This window comes from Paroedura picta, chromosome 10, assembly GCF_049243985.1.
Source record: "Paroedura picta isolate Pp20150507F chromosome 10, Ppicta_v3.0, whole genome shotgun sequence".
NCBI classification, from domain to species: domain Eukaryota; kingdom Metazoa; phylum Chordata; class Lepidosauria; order Squamata; family Gekkonidae; genus Paroedura; species Paroedura picta.
In genome coordinates, this window is record NC_135378.1 from 77,045,449 (window position 1) to 77,062,560 (window position 17,112).

Sequence of the window (17,112 nt, forward strand, 5' to 3'; positions counted from 1 at the left end):
TTTAGTGGAATCCGTTTCATTCGTTTCCCACAGGTTTCCGGTCTCGCAAAAATCGCTAGACAGGAAGCGATTTTTTCTGTGCTTTGTCCTGCCCCTGGCCGTCAATCAAACGAACAGCCAATGGGCGGTTGTTATCATGCTCCGGGAAAGCCCCTTTCCCTTTAAGAACAGGATAAAAAAAAACAAACGTTGCAACGAATATGCATTAATTCGTTGCAATGGAGAGACCCATCTAGCTGGCAGCTGGTGTGTGAGTTGGCGATTCATCGTTACCATGCTCCCCCGAGTGAAAAGAAAAATCCCCCCCCCCGAATGGGCGCGATTTTCGGTAGAAAATAAAGGGAACTTGAAAAAGGGGCTGTGTTGTGCTTGGGTACTTAGGGGAGCTTTAAAGCACTTCTGTGGAGGGACTGTAGCCGGAGAAGCCTCGCTGGGTGAATGCTCGCTGGTTCGTTGCTTTCTGCTCGCACCAAGAAAAAAAAATGGTGATCGCTTCGCCGGAAGTTCGGAGGAGAGAGCCAGGGGGAGGGAATTTGTTGGAACCGCAACAATGGGAACGCACAGGTCTTTTTCGCTAGTGTTGCAGATTGTTTGCAAGAGTGTGGTGCTTTTCGGAGGGTGAATCCGTTTTTCCCGATTTCCCTTTAAGCGCTACAACGAATCGCTTTTTGCGGGACTGTTTCAGGAGTGTGGCAGATTGTGTGCGACGTCTTGCGGAACTGCAAATTAGTAGCGTTTACAATTTGCAAGCCTTCTGCTACATTAAAGTCGTGTGGAATGGCCCAGAGAAACATATTTGTCTCCATGTTGACCCTGTTCAGGGGATTAGACAGTGGGGCAAATAGTCCGGGTTGTACTCTGTAATTAAAATTCATGCATCATGTCCCTAACTCCCAAGAATTAATTTTGCAGATATCTTTGAAAGACAACACATTCTGACCATAACTTGACCCTTATTTAAAAAGGCATGCATGCATCATCATCTTCATCTAGATTTCTTTGCAAGGTAATTTTTTGCACTACTGAAGACTGGCTTGGGAGATTTCTGCAAGGTAATACATATACACACACAAAATGAACCTTAATCTGATTGGTATTAACTATGTGTGACTCATGGACGGGACTGTGGATTTTTTCATGATTATGACCCACATTACCATGACAGTATTTAAAGGCCAGCTGTTTCCATAGGTCTTACTGGAGAAAGCTGAGTTCTTGACTTGTTTTCAGATCATCATTGACAGAAGCTGTGGTAAGTGAAGGATCCTGCTTTATTATGAAGTTATGTCCAATATTACTGGATTCTAGATGTGGTTAAAATTGTTATAAGTTATGTATTATGAAGAAAGACAAATGTTATGCTTTTCTTTGTTATTCAGATATCTGCCTTTCCTGGAACTCTCCTTTACAATAGCATATCCAAGATGGTAGAGGCCCATGTGGTACAGAGAACCACTACCAGCATTCATAATTACAAAGTATTTACTAAAAGGAAAAAGCTTACAGCCATACTTTTAGCACAGCACAAGATTGAGCAAGGGATTTCAAAAGAAATTGGTAAAACATAACTCCTTCTGTCCCTCTCAGTAATACGTGCCTCATCAGGTGTCAAAATACAGGACAGCTTAGCTTAAGAAGATACAGATTTCTACAGTTTCCATTACCTTGAAACTTCCTTCAGGATCACCAAGCAACTGCATAGCCAATAGCTAATGGCTGCCTCTCCAGACCTGAGGTAAGAAGTCAGTCTGCTAGGATGGATGCAGCACACACACATACAAAACTTCCTACTTGTTGCAAGAAGAAGAAGAAGAAGACGAGTTGGTTCTTATATGCCACTTTTCTCTCCCCAAAGGAGTCTCAAAGCGGCTTACAATCGCCTTCTCTTTCCTCTCCCCACCACAGACACCCTGTGAGGGAGGTGAGGCTGCTAGAATTTGTATCTAAGTAAGTGTACTCCTAATTACCACTGTACCAAACCTGGGGAAAACTACCTGAATGGTTTCTCAACTCTTTCTCAACAGGTCCCCCTGCCACAATGAAACTGCTGGTTCTTCTTTTTTGTGTTCTGAGCACGTCTCTTGCTGTCCCTGTCCGCGTGAGTAACCTTGGGAAAGCATCCCAACCAATTGCAGGATGTCTGACAGTTTTAATACTTTCCCAGTTTCATGATTCCTTCCTTCCTAACTCCTTTTGTTGCCTTCCACCAACCCCTCTTTGGATTTAGACTATGTCCTCTTCAAGACAGAATCCTGGGATTCAGTCACCTGTTTCATTCGTTTATGTTATTTATATACTGCCTTTCTGAAGCAGATGGCACGGTAAGCAGTACAGAAGTTACATAATAGGATCCTCTGCCTATAAGCTAGCAAACCTTGTGAACTACACTGCACATCAACGAAGAGCAAAGCCACCTTATTAAAGGCTGTCTTAGTTGGTTATGGTGGGCTTTCCGTGGTGTGTGGCTGTGGTCTGGTAGATTTAGTCCCTGATGTTTTGCCAGTAACTGTGGCCGGCATCTTCAAGAGGTAGGACATGGCATGCCAATGTTAATTAATCATATGTCTTTAACCGATGAAGCAATTCAACTAGCATGTGAAAATCATATAATATTCTTCCTAAGCTGATTAAGACTCAAATATTTCCCATGGGAAATGACAGGAATCTAGAAAGAAACTGGGAAAAGACCAAGAGTCCATTAGGACCTTATAGATTCACAAAATTTAGTTTGGTTGGTTTGACTGGTTAATAATTTTCAATTGTTTTAGTGATTTTAATTGTTATTAAAGGTAAAGGTAAAGGTATCCCCTGTGAAAGCACCGGGTCATGTCTGACCCTTGGGGTGACACCCTCTGGCGTTTTCATGGCAGACTCAATACGGGGTGGTTTGCCAGTGCCTTCCCCAGTCATTACCTTTTATATATCTATTAATTTTGCAAATTGCCCTGAGATGGTAGGCTGTTAGGGGCAGTCATTTGATGATAAAATCAATAAAATAAATTTGTGACAGAATATGTGCTTTTATAAGTCACTGCTCACTCAGCTCTTCAGAACAGGGGAAAGCTAGAGCATAGAACACTTAATTATTTTCCAGATCAGTACTCCACAAAAATCTTTTTCATTTTGTTTTTACACTTTATGGATAAAATATATTTTCCTACTTCAACTAACTCCATTCTATTTGCCTTAACAGCGGTCAATTGCCAGCAAAGAGGTAAAACTCTTTATTCATGTTCATCTTGCAGGTGTGGGTCTGAACCTGTGTTTTTGTGTTAGCTTCAGTGAGGTGCCACCAGTTTGATCCTAAATTCCAGAGTTGGTTTTCAGGGCATTTCTGCATGCAGGGAATGTAGTGTGCCAGCAGTATTTCCTGGCCCCTCTGCATGACGTTGCCTATCTCCAGGGTCTGTCCAGTAGCTGGCTCACTAGATCCTCCATTTTAAAGTGCAACTTTGGGATTCCTTAAAGTGAATTCACCACCCAAAAAGGCACGATCCCTTGGCAAACAACCAGCCTGAAACCATCAGAAGGGAAGTAAGGAGGGTGAAAAGCACTATAGGATCCCCAGCTTTGTCCCACCCTTGCTCCCGCCCTCCCTCTCCATTTCCTGGCCAATGAAGGAGGAAAACACCCCTGGCATTTTAAACAGCATGAAAAGTCTCTCCGAGGACCTTTTAAGCTGCCCACTGCCTGCATACCACCTGCACGCGTAGTGCCAGTCTTAAGAGGTGCTGGGGAGGGCAAGTAGGAATCCTCAATGCTGTTTAAAATGACGGGGGGGGCATCTCCCTCCCTTGCTGTGGCCTCCGCCGGCCGGCCGTTTATTTATTTATTTTGTGGCTTTAAATAACATGGCAATGTGTATTCATAGGCCTGAATATGCGTTTCCCACGTGTAAGTTCCAGAAATTTAAAAAAGGGATAGAACAACAAAGCACCTATTGGTTGCCCTGTTGACTGACAGGCCGAATAGCGGTGAGTTAAATAGTACGTCATTCTCTCATTTGCTTTTCCCCATAGCATGTGAGACAGGGAAAACACGAGAAAATGCTAGAAGACATGGCGGGAAGGCTTTAAAATGTGGAAGGGAGGAATTGTGTGATTTATTATCGCACTAGTACGAGCAGGAGGCGTCTTGCCATTTTAGACACTGTGCAGAAATACCCTCAGTTTCCAAAACATATTTCCAGGGCAGCACATTTGTTCTCATCTTATAGTTTTTGTTATGTTTGCTTCCCCTCGTTGTCCCCTTGTTGTCTCTGTTTAGTCAATTCTCAAATCACTCAATGATCCCTTTTCATGCATGGATAACATGACTTTGTATTTCCACAGCGTCTCCCCATCTTGATTTCTCAAGGGGCTCCGGTACTTCCTCAGTTACCGGGATTTATGCCATTTCCTCAGCTGCCAGGAATTGCACCATTTCCTCAGCTGCCAGGACCTGCACAATTTCCTCAAGTAGCAATACCTCAGCAAGCACCCCAGGTAAAACAATCCTATTCATTAACAGAGGGAACCCTTTTCAGTGTCTCTGTCATGCACTGTTTTGATCACTTTTCACCATTTCACTTACACAATTATCCTGACACAGAAGGCCATGGGTTGAATCCAGTGATTCCCTTCCAGAAAACATGTCCCCACCAGACAACCTGGCCACAGTCATCCATGCAATGGTCACCTTCAGATTAGACTTCTGTAATTCACTCTACTGGGAAGGCACTGGCAAACCACCCCGTATTGAGTCTGCCAAGAAAACGCTAGAGGGCGTCACCCCAAGAGTCAGACATGACCCGGTGCTTGCACAGGGGATACCTTTACCTTTATTTTTTTAATTCACTCTACACGGGCCTTGACCTGGAAATTGCAGCTGCTGCAAAATGCAGCAATGGTCACCTTCAGATTAGACTTCTGTAATTCACTCTACACGGGCCTTGACCTGGAAATTGCAGCTGCTGCAAAATGCAGCAATGGTCACCTTCAGATTAGACTTCTGTAATTCACTCTACACGGGCCTTGACCTGGAAATTGCAGCTGGTGCAAAATGCAGCTGTTAGGGTCCTCACAGGAACATCCAGCCTCTGCTGAGGCAGCTGCATTGGTTGCCAGTTGCAGCCTGGATCAATTTCAAGGTTTTGGTGTTAAAGCCATCCATGGCCTGGGCCCCACATACCTGCAGGACTGCCTATCTCCTTATGCCCCCTCCCCCCGCAGGGCTTCATGCTTGGTGCATATGAATCTGTTGGGAGGTTCGCTTGGCATCCTGCCTTAGGAGGTTCGCTTGGCATCCTGCCTGGTGGAATGAGCTCCTGGGAGAGCTGTGGGCCCTATCAGACCTTTCACAGTTCCACAGGGCCTACAAAATGGAGCTCTTCTGCCAGATTTTGGGCTGAGAACAGAGCAAGGAAGATCGGGGGCCCTATTGTCTCCCACTAGAAAGATCTCACCTGAGGCTTGATTTCAGGCAGTCTCCAAGCCCGGGGGGAGAGGGAGTTTTGCCGTCAAGGGGGGCTGTGATTCAGATTTTAACAGTTATTTTATGGGGTTTTATAGCTGAGAGAGAAGAGCATGAAAGCCTCCACAGATGACACTTGCCACAAAAACTATCAAAAAGGGCTGTGTGATTTGTGTGGGGTGTCAGTGTCAAAGAAGAAAGAGGTGGCTTGGTAGATAAACCAAAGAAATTGATCAAAATGGGGGATTTGGGGTTGCTTTAGTTTGAGAACCACATTGACACAGAAAGGGAAGTGATTTTCAATTAATGTGCCTCAGCTGTCCTTCCGCAAATTCAATGATCTCTGCAGATTCTATGACACTGAATTTATTCTCTCTTTCTGTCGCTTTTCAGATTGGCCCATACTGGAATAGACTTCCTGTAAGTAAGCTTATGGAATAAGTTCCTTCTCTCATCATATGTCAATGGCTGGCAAAGCCAAACCCTATATGGATCTAATTGCATAGGTTTTGTATTCAGGCCTGGGTCTTTCACACTGTTTCCTTTGGCCTTAAAATCACCCCCCCCCCCCCAAAAAAAAAAATATCTAACGTTTTGTGTCTTTTCAGAACTTCTATGGATTCCCTATGGGGGTAAGAATTTTTAAATTTCTCTCTTGCTACATATTTCTGTATCATATTTCTGTCATTCATTTAACACGATTGTGTTTATTGTATGCATCTTAACTCCTTCCCTGATTAAATCAGCATTGGTTTGCATTAGAATATAGCAATGATTTAGAAAAGGGACTCTATTTTCTAACTAACATTTTAAGAGCTTAATATTTTTAACTGACATCAACAAAAAGCTGATATTTAGTTACAGGATTAAAAAAAAAATCAGTCCTTGCATTTTGCTTTCAAATATCTACATATATAATTTCGTGCATTTTTAGGGTATGCCACCACCTGTTGGGGTAAGTTTTAAATATTTTCTTTACATGTGTTGTTTTGTCAATTTTTAGGTAATGCCACTGCCACTTGGGGCAAGTATTTTTATACTTATATCTGCATATATGGAAGAAGTCCTATAACAGCCACAATTAACCTTATTAATTTTCTACTGCAATTCTTTGTGAAGTTACTCAGTATAAGACTATTGGTTTCAGTGGGTTGAGACTGAAGTAATTTTCTGCAAGACTGCAGTTTATCAAATAAATAATTCAATCTACTTTATTTTGTGTATGTTTAGTACATGACTTTGGGGGGGGGAGGCATTTTCTCCTGTGTGAAACCACATATCTATGAAAAATAATTATGCATAATTACTAAAACAACAGATTGCTCAACTATTCATCGGTTCATTACAACAGTCTATTCAATTTTTAATCAGTTTAGCTGACTAAGTGAAAGAAAATTTATCTTGTAGTTACAATGAAATGCTTTCAAAGAAGCGTTTTTTCTTTCTTTTCAAATATCAACATGTTTTTAACGTTGCTTTCAAATATCTAAATATACTGTTTGGTGCATTTTAGGGCATGCCACCTCCTATGAGGGTAAATATTTTCTTACACATGTCTACATAACTGAATTAATTGCATGTGTTTAAAATAATTAAATTTTAATTTAATTTATCAACTGCATCCAAAAGAGAAGAACGGAACTACAGTGCACTAAAATGTTCCATTGTTGAAGGTTGAATTGTTCCATTGTTGAAGGCCAAATTCTATTTTTGATATGTTTTTGAAATGTTATGTATTCAAATCAAGTTGCTATTATATTGCAGTGTGTTATGAAAGTTTAACTGTAAACCGCCCTGAGCCAGCAAAGGAAGGCAGCATATAAAAATAATTAAATAAATGAAATTGAAATAAATCAGCATACTTTTGTATTGGATTACCACAATAACTTGAGCAAGTAGAAACATCTCTTTTGCAAAAGCATCATCCTTGATATGCATCCCTCCTGGATCCTATCTTCTAAGATGGTGGCCAACAGCAGCAATTTTGAGGTTCTTGTGTTAAAATTAACAAGCAAGCAACCCCTGTATCCCTCTCCCCACACAATTTATTCTTTCCCTCTGCTTAGAAGCACCCATAGTCTGTCCCTTCTGCCTTCTCTCCCTCACACTCACCAGCCAACATACCTTTGTCTATCCTCCAGTCTCTAGCTTCTCTCTTCCCTCACTGCTTTTCTTCTCTGGTACCCACCTCTCTTTTTCCTATTTTTCTACAGTTTTTCTTTGTTCTTTCCCCTTTTCCTTCATCCTCACCTCCTGATTATCTTTACCTTTTTAGCCACCTCTTTTATTTGTTTACTTTATACCCTGCCTTTCTCCTCAATGGGGACCCCAAACAATTTACCTCATTCCCCCCTTCTGTTTTGTCCTCACAATAGCCCTATGTATACAACTTGGCCAAGGTCACCCAGCCAGCCTCCATGGCAGAGTTGTGATTTGAACCTGGGTTTTTTTATCCATGCCCTAGGTCTGGCTCAGAATTAGGTATAAAGCTATCCCTTGTGAGTCTCATTTTTTTTTCAGATTTTTTTGTTTTGTTTAGTTTTCCAAAATATTTTTAACTAGCAAGAAAGCCCATTGCAACCAGGAATGCAATGGGCGCTAGGACCCAGGGGACACCAGGAGGTGCTTTTTTTTTCTGCTGCGTGGAGCTGTGAAAGGCTCCTACAGGGTTTTTTTTTTCTGCTGCCTCTCGTGGGCGTGCCGGCTTGGAGCTCCTTCAGGGTTTTTTTTTTCTGCTGCCTGGAGCTGGGAAAGGCTCCTACAGGGTTTTGTTTTCTGCTGCCTCTCGTGGGCGTGCCGGCTTGGAGCTCCTACAGGGTTTTTTTTTTTCTGCTGCCTGGAGCTGGGAAAGGCTCCTACAGGGTTTTTTTTTCTGCTGCCTCTCGTGGGCGTGCCGGCTTGGAGCTCCTTCAGGGTTTTTTTTTTCTGCTGCTTGGAGCTGGGAAAGGCTCCTTCAGGGTTTTGTTTTCTGCTGCTTGGAGCTGGGAAAGGCTCCTTCAGGGTTTTGTTTTCTGCTGCTTGGAGCTGGGAAAGGCTCCTACAGGGTTTTTTTTTTCTGCTGCCTCTCGTGGGCGTGCTGGCTTGGAGCTCCTACAGGGGTTTTGTTTTCTGCTGCTTGGAGCTGGGAAAGGCTCCTTCAGGGTTTTGTTTTCTGCTGCTTGGAGCTGGGAAAGGCTCCTTCAGGGTTTTGTTTTCTGCTGCTTGGAGCTGGGAAAGGCTCCTACAGGGTTTTTTTTTCTGCTGCTTGGAGCTGTGAAAGGCTCCTGCAGGGTTTTTTTTTCCTGCTAGCTCTCGTGGGCGTGCCGGCTTGGAGCTCCTACAGGGTTTTTTTTTTCTGCTGCTTGGAGCTGGGAAAGGCTCCTTCAGGGTTTTGTTTTCTGCTGCTTGGATCTGCGAAAGGCTCCTACAGGGTTTTGTTTTCTGCTGCCTCTCGTGGGCGTGCCGGCTTGGAGCTCCTACAGGGGTTTTTTTTTTCTGCTGCCTGGAGCTGGGAAAGGCTCCTACAGGGTTTTTTTTTCTGCTGCCTCTCGTGGGCGTGCCGGCTTGGAGCTCCTTCAGGGTTTTTTTTTTCTGCTGCTTGGAGCTGGGAAAGGCTCCTTCAGGGTTTTGTTTTCTGCTGCTTGGAGCTGGGAAAGGCTCCTTCAGGGTTTTGTTTTCTGCTGCTTGGAGCTGGGAAAGGCTCCTTCAGGGTTTTGTTTTCTGCTGCTTGGAGCTGGGAAAGGCTCCTACAGGGTTTTTTTTTTCTGCTGCCTCTCGTGGGCGTGCTGGCTTGGAGCTCCTACAGGGGTTTTGTTTTCTGCTGCTTGGAGCTGGGAAAGGCTCCTTCAGGGTTTTGTTTTCTGCTGCTTGGAGCTGGGAAAGGCTCCTTCAGGGTTTTGTTTTCTGCTGCTTGGAGCTGGGAAAGGCTCCTACAGGGTTTTTTTTTCTGCTGCTTGGAGCTGTGAAAGGCTCCTGCAGGGTTTTTTTTTCCTGCTAGCTCTCGTGGGCGTGCCGGCTTGGAGCTCCTACAGGGTTTTTTTTTTCTGCTGCTTGGAGCTGGGAAAGGCTCCTTCAGGGTTTTGTTTTCTGCTGCTTGGATCTGCGAAAGGCTCCTACAGGGTTTTTTTTTCTGTCTACGACGCTGTGAGGCCGCTGCGGCCGGCGGCAGAAGGCTTCCCTTCCCCCCCCCCCCACCCATCCACCCCCCCGAGGCTCTCTGGAGCCTTCTCTCGGCCGGCGGAGCGGGCTCGCAGCGTGCACAACGCTGCGAGGCTGCTCCGCCGGCCGAGAGAAGGCTTCCCGGCCCACCCCCCAGCCGAGGCTCTCACCAGGCGGGCCGCCATTTTCCGAGCGAGTGAAGCAGGCAATGGGGAGCCGCGCTTTGCGCGGCTCCCCATTGTCTGCTTGGGGCGGGATTGACACTCGGAGGGGCCAATCAGGAGCCGCTTCGCGGCTCCTGATTGGCCCCCCCTGAGTTTTTATCCCGGACCGGTCCCGCCCTAACTCCTCCCCACTACCCCTTACTCCTTTATACAGTCCGTGGCGCCCGTGGCGCCACGGGCTGTTTACAGATTAGTTTAATAAACATCACATTACAGTTGACTATGTTTCTGTATTTTGCTTCAATTTTAAATATTTTCTCTAAATGTGTTGTTTGGTGCAATTTTAGGGGCCCCCACAACCTCTGGCGGTAAGCATTGTTAAAGTTACATCTGTATAAATGCAAGTAGTCCTGTAATAAATAGAGTTTATGTGAGGCTTCTGGCTAGCGGTGTGTGTGAGTGTGATCATGGAGTACTTGTGGACTGTAAGCTAAATATAAGCAGACAGTGTGATGCAGCTGTAAAGAAGGCAAATGCAGACTTGGGCTGTATCAACAGAGGCATCTCACCAAAATCACAAGATGTCATAGTCCCACTGTATACCACATTGGTCACACCCCAACTGGAGTATTGTGTGCAGTTCTGGAGGCCTCATTTTGAAAAGGATGTGGACAAAATTGGCATGCTTCCTTAGGACAAGATTTGCACCTTGTAAGCTTCAAGGTGACTTCGCTCAAATGCCTAACTATACTGTTTTGCACTTGTTTAGGGCATGCCACCTCCCCTTGGGTAAGCGTTTTATATATGTGTCTTCAGCAATTATAATTTAACCTGATTAAATCAACATTAAGATGGCTTATTAACACAGGACCTGCTTCCACCTGCATTTATTAACCCATTTTACAGACCCTTTGCCCTTTCTTCCAGTTTTGTAAGGGACTGGAGAGGTAGACTCCTGTAATGCAGTGGTTGCTCATGTGGCAAATTTGGGGGGATTACACTCCACCATTGATGAATGCACAGGGGGATCCAAAGGTTCCTTCCCATGGTATATTGAAATACAAAACTGGCGAGTTAATAGCTGCTTCCCATGTAGGCAATGACTCCCTGGCCCATGCCTGCCTGCCTGGACAAGGGGCTGAAAGCATGTATTGTAAGGCACTTCTTCTTCTTAAGGACCCATATCTCTGTTAAGCCCTGGGGACAACACTATCACTGGATCTCAAAAGATCAGCCACGCCATTTCAGACTTATTCACTTGTTCAGCTTCTAACATTGCATATTTCATTAGAGAAGAAGAAGAAGAAGAGTTGGTTCTTATATGCCGCTTTTCTCTACCCAAAGGAAGCTCAAAGCGGCTTACATTTGCCTTCCATTCCTCTCCCCACAACAGACACCCTGTGAGGTGGGTGAGGCTGAGAGAGCCCTGATATCACTGCTCGGTCAGAACAGCTTTATCAGTGCTGTGGCGAGCCCAAGGTCACCCAGCTGGCTGCATGTGGGGGACTGCAGAATCGAACCCAGCATGCCAGATTAGAAGTTCGCACTAACGACTACACCAAACTGGCTCAAGAACCTAACACATATGCAACACAAGAGTAGTAGGAGTAGTACACTAGGAGTAGTAAATAATGAACATCAGAAACACGTGCTGTTTTGTTCAGTCCCAAAGTTTTAAATTAATGAGCTATTATATTACTTTTCTCAACAGAAATAACATCCCAGGCTGAAGAAACTTCTCTCAGTATGTATTCAGTACTTTCGGTTTTTTACAAATTCCATTGTCATCTCTTAAAACAATTGAAAAGCCACTGTTTACTGCATGAGTTATGAAATGCCTTGGCATGGACCCCTGTCTAATTTTGGTAACTTGAAACAAGCCAGGCTAGCAATTTCTTCAATGTTCCATTTCTTAAAAATATGCCTTCCAGCTTCCTGGGTCTAAACACCTTCAGAAATGTAGGGCAGCTGAAGCAAAAACAGCTTACGGATGCAAATAGGCCAACTGGGAGTAATTTCGCTGAAGCCACTGGGACTTTTCATATAAACATACATAAAATTGAACTGTGTGTCCCATTACTTTCAGTGGATGGAAATTATGTGCACACTGAATTCTCCAATGGAAACAAATGGGGTTTTAAAGCCCTCAACCATCTTGGATCATGCCTGGACTTCATGAGCTGTTGCTGATATCCCACAGGCAACAGGTGTTTTTGATGCTCCTACAAGTGGAGCAGGAATGCCCATAGCACTAGCTATGACTTAAGGCCAAAATAGCCAGGACAAAGAATTCTGACCCCTGTTCATTTGGAAGAGGCAAAATTGCACGTAGCCCTGATTTAGATTGAGGGCTTATGGGGAGGGGAAAGGGTTTAATTTTCAAACCTCCTATCATTTCCCTGAGAGGGAATGCAGGACAGCATAACCCCAACTGCAATAGACTTTGGAAGCAAAGCGGGGTCAGTACTTGGATGAGAGACCACCAAAAAAGACAGGAAAATGTAATTCGAAAATGCATTGAAAGTGCATTAGCCAGTGTGTGCAGAATAGGCCAATGCCATGAGGAAACGTGGAGAAACAAAATATGCTGTAGTTCAGGACCCAAATCACAAGGCTCAATTAAAGATCTTCTCTTCTCTTTACTGCCCTCACAGGACAATGCATGTATTATACAGCATCCTACACTGTGTTTGCGATTTATTTTGATCTCCAAAACCAGTGGCTACCACTGTCTCTCTTTTTAATCATAAGACAGAACTTTTCCAAATCCTGTGACTACAATTTGCTCTTGTCTTCTAAAGGTAACACCAAGATCGTAGAAGATGCTCTCTCTGCTGGTCTATCATCTTTCAACATCCCCGCTTGCAATCCATATTTGAATGCCTCTCAAAGAGCAGTTACTTAGTTGAAATGGCTTAAGGCAACACAGAAAAGATGGAAATGCTTAGCACGGGCTGCAAGATATTTAGTCTGATTGTCTTAATTAAGGCTGGTCAAAATAATATTTAGCAAAGTCAAGCATTGTCCAAATATCAATCTTGGCTTTTTAAGTCTTCTATGGTCCTGATAGTTAATGCTAATCAGTAAGGATGGGCATGAACCAGGAAAATGCAGATCATAGAATCATAGAGTTGGAAGGGACCTCATGGGTCATCTAGTCCAATCCCCTGCACCATGCAGGACACTCACAACCCTATTGCTCATCCACTATAACCTGCCACCCCTTAAGTTTTCACAGAATCAGCCTCTTCGTCAGATGGCTATCCAGTTCAGTTTGTGGCATGCCTGATTTGTGAGCTACAAACTGTCACTAACTTTTAGGGGCTAAATAAACTGGTTCTATTCATGAGGTTTGTGACTCAGTAGATACACACACACCCCTGGCATTTTAGAGACATCAAACTCACAGGAGATCCCTGGATGACTCTCCTCTACGTACCCTTCAACTTTAGTCAGGACTGAATTTCCAGGGTCTGAGTTACAGCCCTCCAAAGCTGTTACCCCATGAAAGTGCTTTCTGTGGAAATGGCTCATTGTCAGGTGGTCCTTTTAACAGGTGAAGGCTCGGGAGGGTATTAGAATGGATCCTGTGCAAGCTAGAGATATCAAAGTCAGAGGGAACCTCCCCCAGATGCTCCTCGGCATGCCCTCCAATTCCAACCAGCCTGTTGCTTTGAAGTTTTGTAAACATTTAGATTGAACACAGTCTGCCTCGAATCTTACCAATCACAAACTGCCACGAAGAGGTGGCATGTTTGTCCCAAGTGACCTGCCATGGACCAAGTGATCTGCCAAAATTCATCACAAACTTTCAATGCGCAAGCTGGTTCATGCCCATCCCTACAGTTAACTGTTATTGTAAAACAACTCCATCGATTTCTTCATTAAAAGTGTAATTAGATTAAAATTCAACTTGGCTATTTAGACAATGCTGTTTATGACCACATGGAAGATTTGACAAGGGCCAAATTGGAGGCAGTCATCTAATCACATCTGACCTGTGAGATTACCAACAACCCAAATTTAGTTTTAGTAACAGATTTTAGTGGAAATGTCTTGTGTGTTTCTTGATGGAAATCCATGTTGCTCTTTTTAACAGATCGCATAATAAAAATAACTCTTACAAAAATCAGCATCACAGAGTTGTTTCTATGTCAGCAGCATCTTGTAATCATAGAATCATAGAGTTGGAAGGGGCCACACAGGCCATCTAGTCCAACCCCCTGCTCAACGCAGGATCAGCCCTAAGCATCCTAAAGCATCCAAGAAAAGTGTGTATCCAACCTTTGCTTGAAGACTGCCAGTGATCCTTGGTCATAAACAGAGAAAGGTCTAACATGGTTTGGAAACATGATAAACATGAAACATGATACTCATGATACAGGACTTCCTTCATGTGCTATTCCACATTAAAGAAGGAAAACTCCAGGAAATGGCAGCTCTGAGCCCCTGTCTAGTATTCCTGTTTCTTCAGTGTGTCAAACTTTCTTCTTCAATGATCATAATTTATATGTAGGCCATGAGTCAAAATTGGAGGGGGAAAAACTTTCCTGTTGCAATTTGGTTTCAGCTCCCCCCCTCCCTCCTCCCCTTATGGAGTTCATTAAAGCTTGAGCTCTTCTGGACCCAGCCCAATGTGCCATCTGCCCCTCCTCCAGTTTCTGCACTACCAAAGAGCTGACTATTCCTCCATCCAGAGGTTGTCAACATACCATCCCAAATTAACACTAGAAGGGGGAAGGAAAAGGTGGCCGTTATTGTGTTATGTGGGACAGTTGTACAACACTTCTGCTTTTGAGGAACAAGGAACCTTTTATTGTTTACAAAACTCACTGAAGTAATATCCAGGTGGGTCAGAAGAAACTTATCATTCTGATTGAGGAAGCAGAACTTCTCTGCCTGTTTGTGTAAGTCATCAGGTGAGGCCCGGTACTTGCTTGGTGTACTGAGGGGATCATCTTGATAGGCATGACCATCATTTCCTCTGAATAGGGAAGCATGCATATTCTGCACAACTGGAACTAAGGTTTCTTGCAGGTATCCATTCACATTTACAGAATTTGAAAATACAAGTGTTAGGCTGAGTAAATTCACAAACAGACTTCAGGAAGAAATAAAGAACTTTTATCAGTGCTGATAAGGAGAAATCACACACAGCCGGAAGAGACACACAAGGGCCATCCAGCCCAGCCCCCACCTTCATAGGGCCTTAAAAAACACATACTCCGGACAGGTGCTCATCCAATCTCCTCCTAAAAAAGAGACTCCACCAACCTCCCAGGCATCATACTCCATCTATGAGCAGCCCTCACCGTCTTATATTTATGCCTGTTTTCCCTCCATTTTTCTACAATGCAGTCCTGAACCTTGGAAAGCACCTGGGAAATGTATGCCTTTTGCAAAATTTTCACCACGGAAGAACAGACATTTCTTTGAGGCTTACAGATTGCGCACTCTTCAGCTCTAGGTTCAGGATTATGAAAAAGATTCAGAAAGTTCAGGTAATAGAATCTGTTCCGTTTTTATTTGGCATAGCCGTGGACACCTACAGCTACTACGAGTAATAAGATTCAGAAATACGATGACTTAATGTTTTATTCAGAGGATTATTCCTCCCTACCTCCTTTTAATCTTCACAGCAACAACTTTGTGAGGTAGGAATGCTAGCCTCTGGGTGGGTCCTGGGATTCCCCCGAAAATATGGGCCATCTCCAGACTATAGATCAGTCCCCCAGGAGAATATGGGTGCTTAGAGGGTGGACTTTAGGGCATGATACCCCACCCTCCTCTGGCTTCACCTCCAAATCTACAAGAATTTCCCAGCCTGGATCTGGAAACCCTACTGTGAGGTAGATTAAGCTAAGAGACAGTAACTGACTGAACACTATCCAGTGAGTCTCCATGGCAGAGTAGGGATACAAATCCAGATCCAGCACTGTAACCACTGCTTCATACTGGCCTCCAGAAGTCATGCATGCTACCAGCATGCAATGCACATGCCTACAGAAGAAAATTATATCATTGCAAGATGCATGTAAGGTAATCCCAAATGGAAATGCCAAGTCTCTAAAGCAGGCTTTCTCAACTTTTTTACCACTGAGAAACCCCTGAGACATGCTTCAGACTTCGAAAAACCCCAGAAGTGGTGTGATGTGCAGAATATGGCTGGGAAGCATAGCAATGTACATGCCCACCCAGAACCACTCCCGTTTCCACCACCTCCAGGCCCATTATAGGCCATTTTGGGAGAGAGGGTCAACATAACAGTATAAAGTCGTATCACCCAATTAAAGGTTTAACACATTTAAAACATATATTTAAAAAATTAATTAACTCCCACCCATTCAGTAACCCCTTCTGGGGCCATCAAGAAACCAGCGGGTTCCACAAAATTCTGGCTGAGAAAGTCTGCTCTACAGGGAGTACAGAGGAAAAGTTAAATATGGGCCAATTTGTTTCAAATGCCTCCTGTATTGTGTCAAATTTTGAATGATTTCCCAAACACTGGAAATCTTCAGATAATCATGCCTTCAGCCCTTACAGTACTAGTCCAGGGATATTTTGCAATATATGACTGTCTAAGTAATCTCCGTGATTAGCAAACTCTGCTGTTTCGAAAAGACCTGTAAATCGTTATTGCATTTTATTGCAGTGTAGGAAATATATATTATGCAAGCTTGTATCAGTCCAGCTCAGCTCAGTTTATTTCGATATAAAATCAGCTTAAAACCTTGCCAAAAATAATACTAGGATCAACAAGTAAATTTAAAGGTGTCGTTATAATCCAGCCTTGTTTAAGGATTTAGAAGAAGAAGAAGAGTTGGTTGTTATATGCCATTTTTCTCTACTCAAAGGAGTCTCCAAGTGACTTACAGTCACCTTTCCTCTCCCCCCAACAGACACCCTGTGAGGTAGATGAGAGAGCCCTGATATCACTGCTCGGTCAGAACAGTTTTATCAGTGCCGTGGCGAGCCCAAGGTCACCCAGCTGGCTGCATGTGGGGGAGCGCAGAATCGAACCTGGCATGCCAGATCAGAAGTCCGCACTCCTAACCACTACACGAAACTGGTGTAGCCATCTGCTTCTGTAAACTGCATGCCTTCCTACAGAATATAGCAATGTTGCAAGTTATTTCTGAAGGAAGTTCTAAGAGAAAAAGGGAAGTGTAGAATTGTTGTGATCTCCCAGGTGAGTTTACGAACACTGTTGTGAAATATTGTGATCAAAGGTCACCATAGTAGGAGCAGTGCAATTTTAGTTGTTACTAAATACTGATGCAATTTATTTTAGGTTAATGGGAGAGATAATTTATAGCCAACTCAGAATCCTATTCAAATCTTGGGTGGGTGGCACCTTTAA

The 17,112-nt window shown here is 43.8% G+C and overlaps 2 long non-coding RNA genes across 2 annotated transcripts; both read left to right on the forward strand.

Annotated features, from left to right (window-relative positions):
• Positions 1-1,210: 1,210 nt before the first annotated feature.
• Positions 1,211-5,892, forward strand: LOC143820038 (uncharacterized). Its single transcript, XR_013225211.1, has 5 exons — positions 1,211-1,252; positions 2,025-2,098; positions 3,194-3,214; positions 4,332-4,484; positions 5,845-5,892. It is a non-coding gene; the product is annotated as an uncharacterized LOC143820038 (long non-coding RNA).
• Positions 5,893-6,384: 492 nt separating this feature from the next.
• Positions 6,385-13,848, forward strand: LOC143819375 (uncharacterized). The gene is made up of 5 exons (XR_013224939.1): positions 6,385-6,406; positions 10,100-10,120; positions 10,522-10,541; positions 11,464-11,496; positions 12,554-13,848. It is a non-coding gene; the product is annotated as an uncharacterized LOC143819375 (long non-coding RNA).
• Positions 13,849-17,112: the final 3,264 nt, after the last annotated feature.